Source organism: Nannobrachium achirus, assembly GCF_963921795.1.
Source record: "Nannobrachium achirus genome assembly, chromosome: 6".
In the NCBI taxonomy this organism is placed as follows: Eukaryota; Metazoa; Chordata; class Actinopteri; order Myctophiformes; family Myctophidae; genus Nannobrachium; species Nannobrachium achirus.
The window spans coordinates 12,976,609-12,999,188 of NC_137815.1; the positions used below are offsets into that span (position 1 = coordinate 12,976,609).

The following is a 22,580-nucleotide window of genomic DNA, read 5'->3' on the forward strand; positions in this document are numbered from 1 at the left end:
TTAGTGATGAGTCATCAATTTTCACAGTCTTTTGGGGTCCATTTTTAGCCCAAGGAATGTTTTTCATGCAAAACAAATGCTTGCAATGGATTCAGAATAATTAAAACCCCCTAGTTTGACCCCTCACATCCCACTTAAAGCAGATTTTTGGGAGTCATATTTTCCTTTATAGTGTAGTGCAGGGGTCCTCAATAGGCGGACCGCGGTCCATGTCCGGACCCAGGCGCACCTCCGTCCGGACCGCGGCACATTTCTGAGAAATCTCCGCACAGTTGTATCTGACGATCGGACTGACTGTGTGTGATTTGTGTTTGTGTGTGCGTGGGTGTGTATGACTTGTGCTCATTAGCTCAAACACATACACAGGCTCACAAGACACACCACGTCCCCTACGCCAATTTGCAAGCCCACAAAGCGTTGCGGGTGCAACGTGCTGTGGGGTTGTAGATCAAAGGTTTTCCTTCCCTCCGAAGCAGTCTGCTCTCCATGCTGCTCCCCCCTCCCCTCCCCTCTCCACACACTCATGCCGCTCGCTGCCTGAAAAAGTTGCTAAAACCTCTTGGAAACCATTGCTCCCACTGGATTAATAACTTAGAGATCTTCTACCTTTGGCTGTTCAATTGGAGAGGACAACAGCAACACATTAATATCCACGATGTAAGGCTCCAACTGCTTGCATTAGACGAGAAATGGTCGCGAAACTCGCGATGCGTGATCATGCGTCTTTAACAATGTGATGTGTCGTCGCATATTATTGCCAGCTATCCTAGGCTGTGTTAGGTTAATAACTATGACTCGTTGACCCTGATTTGACTGGCCATTTGACATAGGCAATCAGCAGAAGTCTGGCTTGTGCAGTACGTGTGTCAACTGAATGTCAAGTAATCCTCTCCCCCTCACGCTAAGTTTCACTTTATTTTCCATTCTGAACGACAAGCCTAATATTGCATTTATGCTCTTTAGTTTCCAATAATTAAACTATAAGCCAGTGTTTTATTGCTACACAATAAATGTAAATAATGTAGCCTACTCTACATGCATAAATAATTATCCATTTATCCATCCATCCATCTTCAACCGCTTATCCAGCATCGGGTAGCAGGGGTAACAGTTCCAACTGAGATTTCCAAAGTTCCAAATAATAATAATAATAATTAAAATAAACAATTCTAATGATTATAATAAACATACATACATACAGTACATACTGTATTAATGTATCCGCCTTATTTCGCCTTCGCCTTTTTTTTCCGGACCCGGACCTGTTTCAAAAAAATATTTCTGGACCTTCAAGATTTGTATTTGAGGACCCCTGCGAAGGTAGGTAGGTCGTTTTCAAAACTTTGCCCCGATGGGATTCCTTGGGACTTTTTTTCCCTCACTAAGGACATAATGAGGATACAGAATCAGTTGAGTTTGCTACTATTGCAATTTGTTTTAGGTTTTTTCATATAATGACTGGACTAAAAGTAGCAGGGTGACATCACCTATGTAAAAGTCCATATATGGGTATTCCCCAGAATCCCTTTTATGCCCATATATGAAGATCCCCGATGTCATCGATATACTGTATATCACTGGCCAGATGGCCAAGACATGGGCCATATCTGTGTGGCTGGTTCAGATAGGGATCTCCATGTATGGGCATAACAATATTGTATGTTGTGATGTCATGGGAACCACTCTAACAGAATCCATTTCATGCCCATATATGGAGATCCCTGATGTCATCAATATTAAGCCCATATCTAACAGGACTGGAATGCCGATATCTGTGTGACTGGTTCAAACAGGGATATCCATGTATGGGCATAAAAGGGATGTACTATATACAGTACATGGATCTCCATATATGGGTAACTGGTCCTAAATGTCGCCCTGAGGCATCTTACTAGTCATAAACAAACCCAATATAGACATATATGGAGACCCGGTTGTCCAGGGCCACAGATTCAACCGCTCATTGCTCATTGCGACCGTCAGGGAGCAGTTTACTATGAAAACCTCCACCGGCCGTCCGTCCGTCCGTCCGTCCGTCACACGTCACACGTCACACCTTTGCCCTGCTCATATCTCCGCATCAGTATGACATCACACCACATGTGTACACAAACCTTTGTGTACGTTGCTGTGGCAACAGTCTGTTGTTGCTGGTCTGTTAGTGTACGTTAGCAACCACCTTAGCAACCATGGTTTTACCCTAGCAACAAACTGTTTACCCTAGCAACCAACTGTTTACCATAGCAACCATGTTTTTTTACCCTAGCAACCAACTGTTTACCATAGCAACCAGATACGCAGAGCAGGGATCTCCATATATGGGCATAAACAGGTGACATCACACTGATGTCAGATACTCAGAGCAGGGATTTCTCCATAATATATGGGCATAAAAGGGATTCTGTTAGGGATCTCCATATATGGGCATAAAAGGGATTCTGTTAGGGATCTCCATATATGGGCATACAAGGGATTCTGTTAGGGATCTCCATATATGGGCATAAAAGGGATTCTGTTAGGGATCTCCATATATGGGCATAAAAGGGATTCTGTTAGGGATCTCCATATATGGGCATAAAAGGGATTCTGTTAGCTGTTAGTGATCTCCATATATGGGCATAAAAGGGATGCTGTTAGGGATCTCCATATATGGGCATAAAAGGGATTCTGTTAGGGATCTCCATATATGGGCATGAAAGGGATTCTGTTAGGGATCTCCATATATGGGCATAAAAGGGATTGTATCCCAGATGATGCCCTGTTAGGAGATCCACACTAACAGAATCCATATATGGTCCTACCGACAGCTGCTATAAGCCAACCCTGGCGATAAGGTCTGAGTCGAAGAAATGCTTCTTTCCTGGCAAGAATTGCCCCTTTATACTGTAGGGCTCGTTTGTGTATTGTATGACATCACGCCACATCATCGACTGAGGACTGTGTGATGTCATCATATCTCCATATATGGAGACATAAGTTGCTCATGCCCAAATATGGGCTGGTGAGGTCAGACTTAGTGTGATGCGTAGGTTATCTCCATATATGGAGATTCAACTTCAATGAGTAACCATGGCAAACTGTCAACTGCCCGTATGTCTTGATAATTGGTAAAACAAACTTTTGGCCTATTTGTGGAGATAAGCGACCAACGGTCGCTTATCTCCCGATTAGGGAGTCTTACTGGTATACGTTATTGCGACCGTCAGGGAGCAGTTTACTATGAAAACCTCCACCGGCCGTCCGTCCGTCCGTCCGTCCGTCGGTCACACGTCACACCTTTGCCCTGCTCATATCTCCGCATCAGTATGACATCACACCACGTGTACACAAACCTTTGTGTACGTTGCTGTGGCAACAGTCTGTTGTTGCTGGTCTGTTAGTGTACGTTAGCAACCACCTTAGCAACCATGGTTGCTACCATGGTTTCTTTTATGGTTGGGCATAAACAGGTGACATCACACTGATGTCAGATACTCAGAGCAGGGATTTCTCCATAATATATGGGCATAAAAGGGATTCTGTTAGGGATCTCCATATATGGGCATAAAAGGGATTCTGTTAGGGATCTCCATATATGGGCATACAAGGGATTCTGTTAGGGATCTTCATATATGGGCATAAAAGGGATTCTGTTAGGGATCTCCATATATGGGCATAAAAGGGATTCTGTTAGGGATCTCCATATATGGGCATAAAAGGGATTCTGTTAGGGATCTCCATATATGGGCATAAAAGGGATTCTGTTAGCTGTTAGTGATCTCCATATATGGGCATACAAGGGATGCTGTTAGGGATCTCCATATATGGGCATAAAAGGGATTCTGTTAGGGATCTCCATATATGGGCATGAAAGGGATTCTGTTAGGGATCTCCATATATGGGCATAAAAGGGATTGTATCCCAGATGATGCCCTGTTAGGAGATCCACACTAACAGAATCCATATATGGTCCTACCGACAGCTGCTATAAGCCAACCCTGGCAATAAGGTCTGAGTCGAAGAAATGCTTCTTTCCTGGCAAGAATTGCCCCTTTATACTGTAGGGCTCGTTTGTGTATTGTATGACATCACGCCACATCATCGGCTGAGGACTGTGTGATGTCATCATATCTCCATATATGGAGACATAAGTTGCTCATGCCCAAATATGGGCTGGTGAGGTCAGACTTAGTGTGATGCGTAGGTTATCTCCATATATGGAGATTCAACTTCAATGAGTAACCATGGCAAACTGTCAACTGCCCGTATGTCTTGATAATTGGTAAAACAAACTTTTGGCCTATTTGTGGAGATAAGCGACCAACGGTCGCTTATCTCCCGATTAGGGAGTCTTACTGGTATAACCTATGGACATGTGTATACGGGACGGATCGACTTCGCTGGAGGGAGTGTGGTGCCGGCTCTCGAGTCATTCGGATATATGGTGTCCAGAATCGTTAATCCGACCAACCCATAGGCTCCCACAAGTTTCCCAAGACAAATCTGCGATGCCCCTATAGCCAAAAATGTTCCATATGGCATGTTCTAACTGTGTGCCAAATTTCATGCTTCTTTCATAAAGTGCACGATTCCATCAAAATACTGCCCGAAACGCCTGGACTATTTGAAACGTCACACATCCTGCTATTGTCAATACTGTCGATTTCCAGTGGAGTTGCAGAACATTTTTGCTATTATTATGACCTTCTCTGACTTCAAAGTTTAAATCTACCTAAGAAGGTGGATTCTGCTTTCCAAAGGGATTGGAGTGGTTTCTTGCCATTGGCAGGTTTCTGCAAACATACGCTCCATTCTCCATAACAACTAGAAAGGCAAAACAGGGAAAGAAACCTGTAGTCCAGGCGTTTCGGGCAGTATTTTGATGTAATCGTGCACTTTATGAAAGAAGCATGAAATTTGGCACACAGTTAGAACATGCCATACGGAACGTTTTTGGCTATAGGGGCATTGCAGATTTGTCTTTGGAAACTTGTGGGAGCCAATCAAAGTTGGGCTCTCATAGACTTTACTATACAGTACAATAATACAAAAAATACATATGCTTTAGTAGCATGTGGGGGGTCAAACTAGGTGTTTTTTGGGATTCTGAATCCAATGCAAGCATTTGTTTTGCAGGAAAAACATTCCTTGGGCTAAAAACGGACCCCATATAACTATGGTTTAGTGATGAGTCATCACTTTTCAAGGTTTTTGGCGGCCATTTTCTCGGAAAGGAATGTTTTTCGTGCAAAACAAATGCTTGCATTGGATTCAGAATCCCAAAAAACACCTAGTTTGACCCCTCACATGCTACTTGAAGCATATTTAATTTTTGTATTATTTGACTCTATAGTAAAGTCTATGAGAGCAACTTTGATTGGCTCCCACAAGTTTCCCAAGACAAATCTGCGATGCCCCTATAGCCAAAAATGTTCCATATGGCATGTTCTAACTGTGTGCCAAATTTCATGCTTCTTTCATAAAGTGCACGATGTTTGCCTGAAACGCTCGGACTACTGTGGAAAAGAGCAGTAAAGCCTGAAGACTCTAAAGCTCAAACGTAGCATCGGTATGGGCATAAGGGGGGCAAGGACTGACAGATGCAGACAGAGATCTCCATATATGGGACACAGACAGATGGATACGATGGCTACTCTGACAAAGCCCACTCTCAGACATATCGGCAAGATAAGGATCAGCAGTGCGACTTCCTTAGCATTGATAATACCCAAAAAACGGATACTTTAACTACTTTCCTTTTTTTATTTTTTTATTTAACCCACTTTGAATATATGTATTTTCAAAGCGAACGTTTGTAACTCAAATTTTGCTCCTGGGGGGGGTCCATGGAACTAAATGTTTTGAGATGGGGGTCCGTGGCCAAATACATATCATTTTGGGGGGTCCTTCACATGAAAAGGTTTGAGAACCACTGACATAGTAGTCTCTCAATAACAGACTAACTGAGCTTCCAGTTAATTGAAAAGGACCTTTTCTTTGACGATGGCTGGCCAGATTGCTGACATAGAAACATAGGGTTTTTCAAAAAATCTTAGAAGGATTCAAAAGACACTTATAGAATCGGGTCAAAATTCAATTTTTTGTGATTTTTCAAAAATAGCAGATCTACAAGCTCGCAGCGCGGCACTGGGTGCCGCGCTGTGAGCTTGTAGATCTGCTATTTTTCAATAGTTAAAGCATAACATAATAATACACAATAATGTGTACCCGTTCTAAATGGGTTAAGATAGTTTTTGGGCTTTTATGCCTTTATTGATAGGACAGTAGACTGACAGGAAAGGGGGATGAGAGATGGGGAGTGACACGCAGCAAAGGTAGTGTGTATCGGGACTCGAACCATAGACTCGCTGTCAGGCTACACTGAGCCCATGTGGTATGCGCCTGGACCGGTAGGCCAGCGGGCACCCCTACTATAACTATACTTTCAACCTGGTGTCCTATTTTGGCCATGTCATTACAGGTTAACATCTTCAAAACTTCACATCGCAACATGTTGTAAGATTGTAGATTGGCTATTTTCACTACTTTTGTAAGAAAAAGTAAAGGACTAAAAATGTAAATGGGTTATTCTTTTAAAAAAAAGTATGGGCGCCCGCTGCATGGCCTACTGGTGCAGGCACATACCGCTTAGGCATTGCCACATAGGCATGGATGCCTAGTGGCGTCGCCGGTCTACTGTCCTATCAATAAAGGCGTAAAAGCCCCCCCCCCCCCCCCCCCAAGAAAAAAAAAGAAAAATCTTTAAAAAGAGGAAATATGGAGATCCAAGGGGGGACTGCCCCATAGGTCGAACTCCTGTTGGGTCGAACACCGTCTGCAGGGTAGCTACTCACCCTGGTCACGCTTACTGAGGTTAGGTTTAGGTTTAGGCATAGTTTTACTGAGGTTAGGGTTAGGGTTAAGGTTAGGTTTTGGTGGTCGGACCAAAGGGTGTTCGACCTAAGGACATGTTACCATACAAGGGTTCTGCCCGACACCAACAATATGAGGAAAGCATTCTCTCTTGGTGGCAGGATAACAAAAGTTATTCGCGTCTGAGTGTGTGTGTTTGTGTGTGTTAGTGGGAGAACGCCTGTGTACCAGTCTTTGTGTGTGTGTCGCCATTAATACGGAGCAGCTGTCAGTCTCCAAGGAGAGAAGGCGAGGCTGCGAGGTGCCAAGACTGTTCATCACTGTCACGGTGGACTGATGCCACACTGCTGCTAGTGCTGACGCTACTCTATTCATTACATACACACACTGCATATGCACGACACATACGCTACCGGCGTGACGAAGAGACGCCCATGTGGGCACCGGTGGCTTCCAGCCGTATCCACACAAACCCACCCATGTCACCCAGGCACACACACACACACACACACACACACACACACACACACACACACACACACACACACACACACACACACACACACACACACACACACACACACACACACACACACACACACACACACACACACACAATGTGCAAGTGTGCCATTTTGCGCCATAGATTTGTGCAAACAAAAATGCATTGAGGGGCTGCAGAATTGAAAATGTATTCGCTCGAACTAACGCACACATGCACACAGAAATGTGTATGCATGCGTTTACCTTGCTTGCGGTAAGAGCGTCTGCTAAATGCCAAACTCTAAATTTGTAAAGGACATTATTTCTCACACACACACACACACACACACACACACACACACACACACACACACACACACACACACACACACACACACACACACACACACACACACACACACACACACACACACACACACGTCTGTGTTGTGTATCAGAGACAGACGCTGGGTTGCTGGCAAGGAAGAGAAGACAGACGTGTGAAAACATACTCAATCAATCTAATGCCAGCCTTGTCAAACACATGCTCAGAGTGTCTGAGTGTAAGGGTCAACAAAAGTACACATGTTGTACTTAAAGGAGTAGTTCACCCCCAACATAACTTTTTTTTCTATTGATTACTCACCCCATTGAGAGTTGAATAAACAAAAAAAATGTGGGTACATTTGGGTACCCCTCCGGAATCAATGGGGGCAAATTTACTATAATCAATTTTTTGTTTTAGGAATGCGACAAAAAACAAAAAAAATATATTATTGAACTCAAGTCTATTCTAGTAATCAATAGAACAAAGGTCATTTTGGGGGTGACCTACTCCTTTAACTTTTCAGGGAAAGAGGAAAAAATAAAGAACTTGTGTTCCAAAGCATCCAAGTGTAGTTATTATACTTTATTAGTTATATTATTTATTTGAACAAAACACAGACAAAAGTAACCTCTTTCACATTCAAACTGTTTAAAAATACCCGATCTACAAGCTAGGATCTAAGTTTGTAGATAGTCTATACTTCTCAGTAGTATGACCAAGTAGAACATTCATTTACAAAACGTTGATATATGGACATATGAGGTTTCTTCCTGACAGCAACGATATGTGTGTATTAGACCTGGGACGATATGAAAATGTCATATCACGATTATTGGGACAAAATAAATCGCGATTTACAATATTATCATGTTAATCAAAATCCATTATCCTGGGGTGGAACATTTGACAAAAAATAGCCGATCTACAAGCTCACAACGCGTCGCAACGCAACGCGTTGTGAGCTTGTAGATCGTCAATTTTTTTGGCAAAGACATTTGACAGAGACTGAAAAATAGACTGTATCAAGTACGTGTATTATAAGTAGGCCTACCTTTTATCAATTCTAGAGGGTTTAAATGGTGTATGCAGCTCGGCAAATAAAAGGTGAATTCATCCCAGTGCATGACGGAGGACGATATCACGATAAATTAAATTTCCACGATACGATTATCCTGAGTGTTTTTTTTATCACGATAAACGATAATATTGCTTATTGTCATATCCCTAGTGTGTATGTGTGTGTGTGTGTGCATGGATGTCTTCCCAAAGCCTGAGGTGGTAGGTGTGGGTGCATGCGTGCGCATGTGCGCGTGTGCGTGTGAGAGAGAAAGAGTGAGCGTGTGAAAGAGAGAAAAGGTGAATGTGTGTTTGTGTTGGCATTAGAGAGACACATATCAAGATAGCTGCAAGAGATTCATTGGTGCACGACGTGTGAGTGTGTGTGTGTGCATGATAGAGTGCCAAAATTATTAAGAGTAGCAGCAAATCACCAAACACCAAGATGATAAGACACCAAACACGGTGTGATAAAATACCGTTTGTCAACGTTAACCATGTTGATACCCATTATTTCAACATTATTGAACACGTTTGGAAGATGAGGCGCTTACAAAATATCCTTCACATAAACAGGAGGGCTTTTACCACATGCAGCACAGGGCAGCTCTAGGGGAAAGAATGACACATTTTCCTGTGTTTGTCTGCGGTGCGTAAACAACACCCACCCAACACCACAAATACTACACCACACTGATGGCACCAGCTATACCGTCCACTCCCCACTGGGGGGCAGTAGAGATTTAGATGCTTCGGCCTCTGTGGAGAACACACTATATTCTCTCTCCATCAGCATTCCATTTTTTTTCCAACTCGGGTCCCTATTGAGAAGCACCATATTTCTTCCATTCATGCGTCACCTATTGACAGCCATGTATATTAATGATACACAGGACATGATTTATGCCGACTGGCACACAAGTAAATGCAGTTTATAGAAATATGGATGTAACAGCCGCCTTGCACTTTGCTGCTGGAAATGTTCTGGCCCTTCCTGTATGATTGCTTGTGTTTGGATTTTTAAAAAGAAGGTATTTTCCTTCTGCAGACTGCAGAGAATGGAGGGCAGAAAAAAAGCGCTTTGACCTCTGATGTGAGGAGATTTAGAATTACGCGCGCTGATCCCAAATCGTGTGTTCGTTACTACAAACGAGACGGATTCATTGTGAATTAGCAGGCTAGCATGGACTGAGACATGTGATTGTAAAATATAGGACACAACATGAAACAGGAGACAACATTTCTATGTCCTGCACTAAAGGTATACAGCGCATGCACGTGCACACATAGACAACAAAGGGGGCTTGAGCCCCTGCCCTATTACCCGTCTGTAACAAGTGCCCTCTCCAGACCATGAATGCAGTTTTCACTATGGTGAAAGAAATGCAAATGCCCCCTCTTTCCATGCCATACCTGAAGGCAGCGTTCAAGAGAATTGCCTTGTCCAAACTCTCCTGAGCTTGAATGCAGCATCTTATGTTGAAAGACTTGCCCTCTCTGTGTAGAAATCCATGCCGTACGTCACATCTCCAGGAAGCACTTGATTATGCTTAGTTCAGTGTCGTCTAAAGCACCGAAAATAGCCGACCTCCAAGCTCACAACGCGTTGCAGCTGTGAGCTTGGAGGTCTGCTATTTTCGATATTTTCACCAAAAGGCTCTTTTAGAAATGTAAGCCCCTGCCTCTCTAACATTCTCTGCACGTCCCTGATACAGCGTATACCTAGGTCAGGCATGTCGGCCATTTTGTGCCTGCACTGCGTTGGCTGTGAGGCAGATTCCTGGCAGAGGCGGTCCCGAGACGCCGCCTTGCTTCCTGGCCCGCAGCCCGCGGATGCCACCCTGACGAATGGGTGTGGAGAAGAAGTCAAAGCTGGGGTCAATCACCTTGGTTTGCTGCCCTCTTCAATCAAGAGAGAATACCTACAATGATACAGGCTCTGCTGCTGCAGCACGTCTGGAAACACATCCTAGACCGGTGGTTCTCAACAGGGGGTCCGGGACCCCCAGGGGGGGGGGGGGTCCCCAAATTATTAATGTGCAACGTTGTTTTCTCACTCAACAGTAAGCAGACCAACATACAGTTTAAGTGTATAGAGGGTATCTGCACATTTCTAATGTGACAATTTAAGGACTTTTTAATACCACAAATTGTCAAATATTAGAGGAAGAAATTGTGAAAATAGCAGATCTACATGCTCACAACGCCTCGCAACGGGAGGCATTGTGAGCATGTAGATCTGCTATTTTCACAATAGAACCATGCTATACAGAATGCCTCAACTCTTTGTGCTCGTCAGGGTGGGGGGTCCCCAGTTAAAATATGATTATTTCGGGGGTTACGGCCTGAAAAGGTTGAGAACCAATGTTCTAAACGTGTACCGATGAAACAGAAACGCAAGTCTATGACTGTAGACATATCCATGCAAAATGGCCTCTATAACACGTGCCATCGCTCTGCTCTGTTTCTATTTACTAAAGCATCTACAAGATAGACATTAGATTGGGTTGAAAGTGGTTATCTGTACTTGGAAATGACCGCATGCAAACAACTGATATAGTCAATTAAAAGACAATTTCAGAAGCTTTTTAAAGTGCACACAGCGTATTGCAATAATAATGTGTGTTTTTTTCACAAAATACCAAGAAGGAATTTGGGGAAATTATACCACATTCACAATTGCTGTGAACAAGCTGAACATCACGCCTTTTCGCTACAGTTCTAGCTAGCGCCATGGAGCTAAGTAGAGCCCATCTCCTTGTAGAGCTCCTAAGTAGAGCCCCTCTCCCTCACCTAAGTAGAGCCCCTCTCCTTGAAGGCATTCATTCCAGGTAAACTTCCCCGTTGGCAGTGGTGGTGGCTGGCGGATGTCTTTCATCACAGCAGCAGCATAAAGGCATCAGGTATAACCCTCAAAGACCTGCAACGCGCCCGAGTCGCGTTAGATTTTAACCACTTTAACCATCATTTTGAACTACTAACTATTGAAAATAGCAGATATACAAGCTCACGTGCCGCGCTGCGAGCTTGTATATCTGCTATTTTTGAAAAAATTGTGAAAATGTGTGCAAGTCTTTGAATATCTTTGACCCCGACTTCTAAATCCTTCCTCTAAATCAGTGGTTCTCAAACTTTTTCATGTCAAGGACCCCCACAATTTGTACATTTATTTAGCAAAATGTGTTGTTCCCGGGACCCCCCAGAAGCGGAGATTTGAGTTACAAAAGTTTGCTTTGAAAAAGATATATTGAAAGATTTACACACATTTTCACGATTCTTTGGCACTTGGTGCCGCGCTGTGAGCTTGTATATCTGCTATTTTTCAATAGTTAAAGCATTCAATAATTCTAGGCCTAAATTGGATAAATGTGCCAGCTCTCTCTCTCTATTTTAGAGGGGTCTTTTGTGTGTTCTTTCAAGGAGTGTCAGCCGCGGCGCTTTCTAGCCGGGCCCCCAGTGAAATTATTCAAATTTCCAAACGGAACCAGATCACAGTGGCTGGCAACGACGGCTACCCCTTGTCAATGCTCTTTTACGTCAAACTCAAACAAGGGGCTTTCACAGGAGAGAGGCTTTTCTGGTCGCTGTTATACACCTCGCTTAACCCATTCAGGCCTAGCATTATTGAATGCTTTAACCAGTGAAAAATAGCAGATATACAAGCTCACAGCGCGGCACCGAGTGCCACGCTGTGAGCTTGTAGATCTACTATATAGCTCTACTATTTTTGTAAAAGTCGTGAAAATGTGTGCGAATCTTTGAATATATGTATTTTCAAAGCGAACGGTTGTAACTCAAATTTTGCTTCTGGGTGGTCCCTGGAACTAAATATTTTGAGATGGGGGTCCGTGGCCAAATAAATATCAGTTTGGGGGTCCTTCACATGAAAAGGTTTGAGAACCACTGACATAGTAGTCTCTCAAGAACAGACTAACTGAGCTCCAGTTAAGTGAAAAGGACCTTTTCTTTGACGATGGCTGGCCAGATTGCTGACATAGAAACATAGGTTTTTTCCAAAAAATCTTAGAAGGATTCAAAAGACACTTATAGAATCAGGTCAAAATTCTAATTTTCACGATTTTTCAAAAAATAGCAGATCTACAAGCTCGCAGCGCGGCACTCGGTGCCGCGCTGTGAGCTTGTATATCTGCTATTTTTCAATAGTTAAAGCATAAAATAATGATACACTGTAAAGTGTACCCGTTTTGAATGGCTTAAATGCATTGGAGACGAGAGAATTCCTTTAGCCCAGACTGTTTGACATGCCAACGTTTGCCGCGTTGGCACAATTCCCCCGAGGAATGAGAGAGAAATGAAAAACAGCAGTGTATGAAAAGCATTTAGCCCTCGTGTTTGACAGAAACTGGCGGGTTGGTTTTTGTTACAGTAACGAGTTAAGTCTGACTTGAGAGCCCGACCGATATATCGGTCAAACCGATATATCGGTTGTTTTTGGACCCCGATGTTGGTTATCGGACATCGGTCATTATCTCTCCGATGTATCGGCCGTATTTATAAGTAATATAAGACCACTATTTGTTGACATTTAGCCACTCGGACCCAAAACTTGGAATATATTGTCGTTGCCCGTAAGGATCCATTGGCGTTCATTGTATACTCATGAGTTAAAGATCTTATAAAGGGTCCATTTGGTTACCAAATCTCCATCATTTTGCTGGGGACCACCTGGAAACCCCTCAAGGACCACTGGTGGTCCCTGGACCATTGGTAAAAAAAAGGGGAAAAAAAAGCTTTTGAAGGTAAGACGTTTTTGAAATGTAGGCTATTTATTATTATTTTATATTATTACAAAACATCGGTTAAAACATCGGCAATCGGTGGTCTAGCGCTCACCATCGGCAAACATCGGCATCGGTCAAAAAATATGGCATCGGTCGGGCTCTACTCTGACTATTCAACTTTGCAACACCTCGGCAAAATCATGACCTGGACTTCCATCAGGGTTCCCACAAACTTTTACCAATTCATTTCCAAAACTTTTCCTGAATATTTAACCCAATTTCCAGGACTATATAACAATAATTCAGCTCAATAACAGGTCGCTTTCTCCTATGTGCAATGCCCAAAGACAGGTAGTGTTTGCCAGTGGTTCTCAACCTTTTCAGGCTGTGACCCACAAAATAATCATATTTTAACTGGGAACTCCGGCACCCTGACGAGCACTAAGAGTTGAGGAATTTTGTATAACACTGTTCTATTGTGAAAATAGCCGATCTACATGCTCACAACTCCTCGCGTTGCGAGGCGTTGTGAGCATGTAGATCGGCTATTTTCACAATTTCTGCCTCTAATATTTGACAATTTGGCCCATGTTTAATTTGTAATTTCAGAGGTATTAGCAAAATCAATAACCAAAGACAATGCATAGCTATCTTTTCCAGAACCTTCCAGGACCTTTGATAAATTCCAAAACTTTTCCAGTACTGGAAAAATATTGTTCTAATTTCAAAATATTTCCAGGAATTTCATGACCGTGGGAACCCTGTTCAATACACAGAACACCTTCACATGTTAGCCCAAAAACCACGCAGGAGGTAGAGAAGACTTAGCATTCCCTGCATGGACTATTACAAAGGTAAGAAAAAGGAACAGAAAATAAATATATACTTTTCTTCAGAGTTTCTTAGCCCAGCGGGGAATCTAGAGGCATTGCATTTCCGCGGCCCCCCGTAGTGCGTTTTGTGCGCGCTGACAAATTATCACTCGGGCGCACATTCTTTTTTTTGTGCCCATACTCCTGTTAAAACCCATTTAGGCCTAGAATTATTGAATGCTTTAACCAGTGGGAAAATAGCAGATATACAAGCTCACAGCGCTGCGAGCTTGTAGATCTGCTATTTTTGAAAAAAGTCGTGAAAATATGTTCAAAACTTTGAATATATGTATTTTCAAAGCGAACGTTTGTAACTCAAATTTTGCTTCTGGGGGGTCCCTGGAACTAGATATTTTGAGATGCGGGTCCGTGGCCAAATACATATCATTTTGGGGGTCCTTCACATGAAAAGTTTTGAGAACCACTGACATAGTAGTCTCTCAAGAACAGACCAACTGAGCTCCAGTTAAGTGAAAAGGACCTTTTCTTTGACGATGGCTATAGCCAGATTGCTGACATAGAAACATAGGTGTTTCAAAAAACCTTAGAAGGATTCAAAAGACACTTATAGAAAGCGGTTAAAAATTCAAATTTTCACGATTTAAAAAAAAATAGCAGATCTACAAGCTTGCAGTGCGGCACTCGGTGCCACGCTGTGAGCTTGTATATTATCTGCTATTTTTTCAATAGTTAAAGCATAAAATAATAATGTGCACCCGTTCTAAATGGATTAAGCGCCACTAATCTGTCTGCAGGAGAGAGAAGGGGAGAGAGAGAGAAACAGAGGGAGAGACAGAAGCAGAGAGAGAGAGAGAGAGAGAGAGAGAGAGAGAGAGAGAGATATCTTGTGGTCTTTGTTAGAAGCAAACAGACAGGCGAAAGGAAAAAAAGGCAGGGTTGGAGATGGGCATGCGTCTGTCTCTCTGTGGCCTATTAGGAGAGCATTGTTCTGCGTTATCGGCTGGAAACAGTCGGTCCTGCCACCGCCCCGCTGTGGCAGGCCTTGTTTATCCCATTTAGAACGGGTACACATTATTGTGTATCATTATATTATGCTTTAACTATTGAAAAATAGCACAGATATACAAGCTCACAGCGTGGCACCGAGTGCCGCGCTGCGAGCTTGTATATGCTATTTTTTTTTAAATCGTGCGAATTTGAATTTTGACCCGATTCTATAAGTGTCTTCTGAATCCTAAGTTTTTTTTTTGAAAAACCTATGTCTATGTCAGCAATCTGGCCAGCCACCGTCAAAGAAAAGGTCCTTTTCACTTAACTGGAGCTCAGTTAGTCTGTTCTTGAGAGACTACTATGTCAGTGGTTCTCAAACCTTTTCATGTGAAGGACCCCCAAAATGATATTCATTTGGCCACGGACCCCCATCTCAAAATATGTAGTTCCAGGGACCCCCCAGAAGCAGAATTTGAGTTACAAACGTTCGCTTTGAAAATACATACAGTCAAAGATTTGCACACATTTTTACGACTTTTTCAAAAATAGCAGATCTACAAGCTCGCAGCGCGGCACTCGGTGCCGCGCTGTGAGCTTGTAGATCTGCTATTTTTCACTGGTTAAAGCATTCAATCATTCTAGGCCCTAAATGGGTTATTCCTCGATGCCCCTCCAGGAGCCTGGGAGCGCTGTCCCGGGCCAGAGGTTAACACACAACCACTTCCACAACCAAGACAGACCTGCCTGCACAAAACCCTAATCTCCCGTCCTGGGATGGCAGCAGTGGCCGCATACTGGTAGAGAGGAGAAAAGAAGTGAACGTTGTGTTTCAATCTCTGGCGCCAACGTCCTAGGCAACCTGATGGGGATAATGTGGTGGTGGAGATACTCTCAGGCTCATCCTCGGTTCTTACTCAAAGCCGTGGCTTTTTGCGGCTATTCAATGCATTCATTACAAGTCTTTTTTCCTCCCAATTTAGTTGTGCCAATTCCTGATTTTTCTCCCTGTTAACTCATTCTGTGCCACATGACGGTTTTGACGTTTTTTTTCCAATAGCCCTGTGTGCCAATGACGGTTTATGACGTTTTTTGTGTTTTTTTACATAGAAAAAAAAAAAAAAAAGAAACATTTTTTTTTTTTTAAAGATGTCAAAATGACCTGAGATCAGAGAGATGCTTTTCTCTGTTTGTGTGTTCGCTCCCTCGTTTAGCTGATTGAGAAAATGTGTGTTCATGTGTGTCCATTCTAGTGGATGGACACTTTTTTTCATTCAAACAGCTCTATCTCTGGAACCAATTTTTTTTTTTCATTGCATAGTAAAGAAAAACATACAAAATCCTGGCACCGCTACCTTGGAGCCATTTTGGCATCTGGCACAGACTGCGCAGACCCCTACGTGTCTTCTTGAGGAGAGTTAAAACCTGACATCGCCAATCTGCTTCTTTTCACATGGCAATGTAATGCACTGTATCCCCAACAGTGGGTTAATACCCTTGTTTGGGTCACGGACCAATTTTAATAGAATAAATATGTCCCTTTCTTTTGTTTCTACATTAAAATATATACAGTATACATTACTTCAAAAGTCTTTTAGTTTTTTTTTTGTCAATACAAAACAATGGAAGGTATGTGCGTGACATCCTCATTATACCCATAAGTTATGCAGGAACGCCTACTGAGTGGCAAAAAACTAAATTCTGGCCTTGACAGCCCATACATCCAAACAGAAAAGTCCTATCTGAATGCATTAAACAACGTTAAAGTCACTTTGCCAGTCGATTTGCCATTCACTTTATGCATGCGCATACCCTCTATTTCCAAGCAGAAGCAGTGAAGATCTACAAGCTTGTAGATCTGCTATTTTCTCTATTTTGGGTCCCGGGCATTTTTCCTTTGCGTCCTGAGCTAAAAGGTTTGGCAACCACTGATGAAAGCTTATGTGCAGGAACACGCCACCAACTCCACCAAGCCAGATGTTTCTTGGGAGGATTCACTCCCCCTAGTCTCTGTCAGGCACGTGCACACAGAGACATCAAAGGGGGCTGGAGCCCATGCCCTTTTATCCGTCTGTAAAAAGTGCCCTCTCCAGACCATGAACGCAGTTTTTACTATGGTGAAAGAATTGCAAATGCCTCCTTTCCATGACATACCCGAATTCCATGCCATTACATCTCCAGTATTGACTTGATTACGCTATTAGTTCAGCGTGGTATCACGCATCGACAACGGCGCGTTGTGAGCTTGGAGGTCGGCTATTTTTGATAAGTCCACCAAAAGGCCCTTTTGGACATTTTAGCCCCTGCCTCTCTAACATTCTCTGCACGTCCCTGGTCTCTGTGGTGGTGGTGGGCCAGAACTTTACCCCTGTTCCACTCGCGGGGCTTGCATGTGTGAAACTACAAACATGTGCACCACTTATCCCTTTGTACGTCAGGTAAGTGCAACACTTTGAGACGTAAGGGACAGATTAGGCCGGGTCAAACCCATGCCATATGGAGACAGAAGACCTAATTTGCCATGCTGCATCAGCGATTCCTTTATTTTACAAATAATGTAACAATTAACTCTTACCACGCTTTGAACGTTCACGTTCGCCCCAATTCGCAAGACCTCTCCGCCAATACGGCGCTCGTTCGGTTCGTTCGTCTGATGACTGTAAGCTGATGAGGGGTCGCGCGGCCGTCTACTGTAAACACATTTTCCGCGGTGATGGTGTAAAAAATCCATTATGCGTTAACATCAACGGAGAACAATTCACTTCCTTGTTGATTTCCTCTGGCTGTAAGGCTCTGTGGCCAGTGACTGGTCTTCTTCTTCTTCAACACATAACAGGCAAATTCACATTCATTCTCGCATGACGCCGCCCTCTGCTGCCTGGCAGACCAAAGTGCACTATTGCACAACCCAAAAAAATAAAAATAAATAAATAAATGTCTGTCTGTCTATCTACTATAACGTCGCAAAGGTAAGCCGCTTTTTGATGGCACCAGACCCAATAAATAAATAAATAATCTGGCAGTAGGAGAGTTAATTGTTAAAAAGAAAATACTGACCATGTATACAAATACAAGCAAAATACACTCTAAAGATTGTACTCAAATAAACAGACAGCCTAGTCTCTACAGACCCTAGTAACTAAACAAGCAAAACTAAGCAAGACAAGAGTCTGAGATCCAGAAATATTTTCTTTTCCCAGAACAGAGCTTCTGGAGTTCAAAGAAGACAACAGACGTGCGGCTTGCTTTAAAAAAGCCTTCTTTCCTTGAAATTGTACACAGCGCCAAATCACGCTCGATTAGGACTGCGTGTCAGAAAAGGAACGGTGTAATCGCATGCGAGAGGTACTGTGCACATCAAACAGCTATGTAGTGAAGATTTTCATATCGCCGCCGTCAGTTAGAAACCCTAGTATGTCCAAAAACGTTACTTTTCAGGACATGAAAAAAAAAAAAGAAAAAACCTGTGATCCAATGGATCCAAGGCTGTTATTATTGTGGGCTCGGCTGAAAGGCGAGAACACTATGTTATCTTCATTATTTATTTATCTATCAAGTTCCGCCCCGACAGTACAAAGGCAGGGCCCTTAGCCAATGAGGTGTGACTGGAAATTGGCAGAAAACATCTGGGAGTGGTGTTAGCTGGAGTATTGGTTGAGCTTCACTTGCAATTGAGGTGCCAATGAGCCAACGGGTAGATCTTTGTGCCTATACATGGTGTTACAAGTATAAGAGCTTGGAGCGAGCCCACACTGTTTCGTAGGAACAGTATTTCTAGTTTAGTCATAAGAGCGTGTTAATACTTTTCATTGGTTAAATATTTATAAAGGTCGTTTATCTGCTGGTGTATAGACATCAGGGTTCCCAGAACTTCCCACACATTTTTAGCAGTTAATTTCCAAAACTTTTCCTGAATATTTAACCCAATTTCCAGGACTATATAACAATAATTCAGCTCAATAACAGGTTGCTTGCTCCTATGCGCAATGCCCAAAGACAGGTAGTGTATGCCAGTGGTTCTCAACCTTTTCAGGCTGTGACCGCCGAAATAATCATATTTTAACTGGGGACTCTGCATCCTGACGAGCACTAAGAGTTGAGGAATAGAACACTGTTCTATTGTGAAAATAGCCGATCTACATGCTCACAACGCCTCGCGTTGCGAGGTGTTGTGAGCATGTAGATCGGCTATTTTCACAATTTCTGCCTCTAATATTTGACAATTTGGCCCTTCAAATCATTTCAGAGGTATTAACAAAATCAATAACCAAAGACAATGCATAGATATATTTTTTTCCAGGGCCTTCCAGGACCCTTGATAAATTCCAAAACTTTTCCAGTACTGGAAAAATATTTTTCTAATTTCAAAATATTTCCAGGAATTTCATGACCGTGGGAACCCTAAGAAATGTAATGTCTAAACACCAGCAGATCAACGACCTCACAATGCAAACATAAAAAAACAGATATACAAGGTTTCTGATGCTAATGCTAATGATCTTCTCCAGCTACTTACTGTACATGTATATTGAGCAGTGGTGGAAAAAGTACTCAAATGTTTTACTTGAGTAAAAGTTTCAATACTGTAATCTAGAAATACTCTGTACTTAAAGTACCAAAAGTAAAAGTACAAAATGTTTGAAAATCGCAGATCTACAAGCCCAGACACATTGTGAGCTTGTAGATCGGCTATTTTCGATGCACAACACCACCTTACGACATAACATAGCATAACATGCTGCTGTTGGCTGAAGTGAAGCTAGCGAACTCATTCATTGAGTTTATTTAGCTTGGAATAACGCCGAAAATGGTTGTTCAAGCCTATCCAGTATGTTCAACAACAACCATAGATATGTCCATCCTTCGTTTGTAGTCAAGTAAATCTAGGGGAAAAATACACTCAGGTTGGACAAAATGTTATTATTTAGTTTTTCAACTGATTCTGACAGGAAATTAGGTCTAAAAATGGCCACAGAACATGATGGTTTAGTAATGAAAAGTGATGAGTCATCACCTTTTGTGGGCGTTTTCTGGGGCCAATGAATGTTTTTTGTGCAAAACAAATGCTTGCAATGGATTCAGCATCATGACAAACCCCTAGTTAAACCCCTCACATCCTACTTAAAGCAGATTTCTTTTCTGGGTATTTTCCTCCTGTATAGAAAGTCGATGGGAGCCCAACTTGATTTGGCCACTGTGGGTATTTGCAGTGAGCAGATCATGGTAGATGTTTTATCCTGGCTAGTAGACCTAATTTCCTGACAGAATCTGTTGAAAAACGAAATAATACAATTTTGTCCAACCTCTGCCTTATATTTACCGGACTATTGTTACAATGCAACATGCTTGCACCTATTGGATAAGGATCAGATAAAGTTGTATATGAAACATGATTTCACGGCAATAGCTACAGTATATGGGACCTTGACCAAGGCTACAGATCCCATACCCATGCAAATAAGTAAACAGCTTAAATTTTGGGGAAAAGCGACACATCGGCTTCCTCACTCCCTGCACATGCCAGTGGTCAATATACATGTGCAAATTACGATGGATTGGTCAAGAGGACATCCTAGATCAGCCATGGGTGACTGAAATCAGTAGGTTGCATCCCGGGAGAATGCAAGCGCACCAAAAAGCCTATGGCCATCCAGCCATGATGGTTTGTCTGCATCCGTCGCTGCGCCCATTTTCATGACAATTCAGCACTGTTACTGTATACTGTATGGATACTGTTCCTGTTTTATTGATATTGTTATATGTTGTTTTTTTCTCTTCCTGTTAATTAATACTGTGTTTCTTTCTGCTGTATTGCCATTGGCAACTGCTGGATCCAGGATCAATAAAGGTCTATCTATCTAACCGGTAGTTTCCATCCAACACTGTTTAGGACCAGTGTTGGGCGTACTGACCAACATGACCATCCTTGCGTTGCGATGGGAAATGTGTCGGCCTAAATCTTGTGCCGTTGATCCGTTATCGGAGCTGGGAGCGCAGCGCTCTGATTAAACATGTCAGGTTACAGCGGAGATACGTCCAGGCTTTGCCATTATGTATCCGGTTACCAAGTCGAACCTTTGTATCGTATGTTGTAGGGCTGGGTGCAATAACCGCTATACCACCATACCGCGGTTGTGTAATGCCTACCGCGTGACAAGTTCATGACCGCGATTATACAGCGATTATTTTTTTATATGTTTTTATGTAAAATGTATTTCTTTTTCCATTCAAAACTATTTTTTTGGGGAGATATCGCGATACCCTATACCAGGGGTTCCCAAACTTTTTTGTCTCAGGGCACCCCATGAATATATTTTTTTCATCCGAGGTACCCCTACATTATATCGTTGTTGTCGGGTGGAAACCTTGTATGTCCAAAACCTTCTCTTTTTGTGTTATTATTTTAAAATAGTGAAAATAGCCGATCTATAAGTAGATCTGCTATTGTGTGACACTTATGTATGATGAAGTAGGGCTTTTTGAAACTTGGAGATACAAGGTTTTTGCCTGACAGTGATATTCATAATTTTCACTCCCAGCACCTTATATTTATAGCATATTTTAGAGATTATGTTGTGAGGAAAACGTTGAGATAATAGCCATTTTGGTTAGAACTGACTGAAAATAACTTTGTACTTAAGTTTAAAACGATACTAAATATTTTTTCAAGTGTCCAAATAAATTCCAAATATTATCAAATTATCTCGTGGCACCCCTGGACTGCCGTCACGGCACCCCAGGGTGCCCCGTCACCCACTTTGAAAACCCCTGCCCTATACCATGAAGAAAGGCAGTTTGCTACCGAGACGATGGTTTCCCTAGACCCAAACTAAATATTGGCACTTTGGCTACAGTGTGTGCGGCCGCTTTCTTTGTCTTTTAAAAGACAATTATTGAGATACCGCCATACCGTCGGTAAACAGTGACTTATTACCGCAATAACTAAAAATCCATGCCACCCCGGGCCGCGTTGTGTTGTGCACAAGGTTGAATCGTTTTGTTGTTTACCCCAATAAGTAACTTCACTTCACCAAAGGTGTGTGGGATAGCCTGTGCATTTAAGTATGCAAATAGCTATGGGTTGAACCGCCCCTCACCCCCTCAGAAAAAGGAGGGGGGAAAAAAAGAAAGTAGTTTGGGGAGATGATTTGCCTTGCAAAGCACACCCAGCTGCCCTTTGGATGGCTCGTTGGCTCAGTGGATCAGGTGAAATCTGAACTGGAATCATTTGTATAATTGACCTTCTGTGTGCATGCATTAGAATACATTAATTTTGATTGGCCGCGCGGCATTAGGAAC

The 22,580-nt window shown here is 42.6% G+C and overlaps 1 protein-coding gene across 1 annotated transcript in view; it reads right to left on the reverse strand.

The window, feature by feature from the left end:
* The window catches only part of suclg2 (succinate-CoA ligase GDP-forming subunit beta), a 276,376-nt gene that overhangs the window by 26,273 nt on the left and 227,523 nt on the right, over positions 1 to 22,580 (reverse strand). The window lies entirely within an intron of this gene.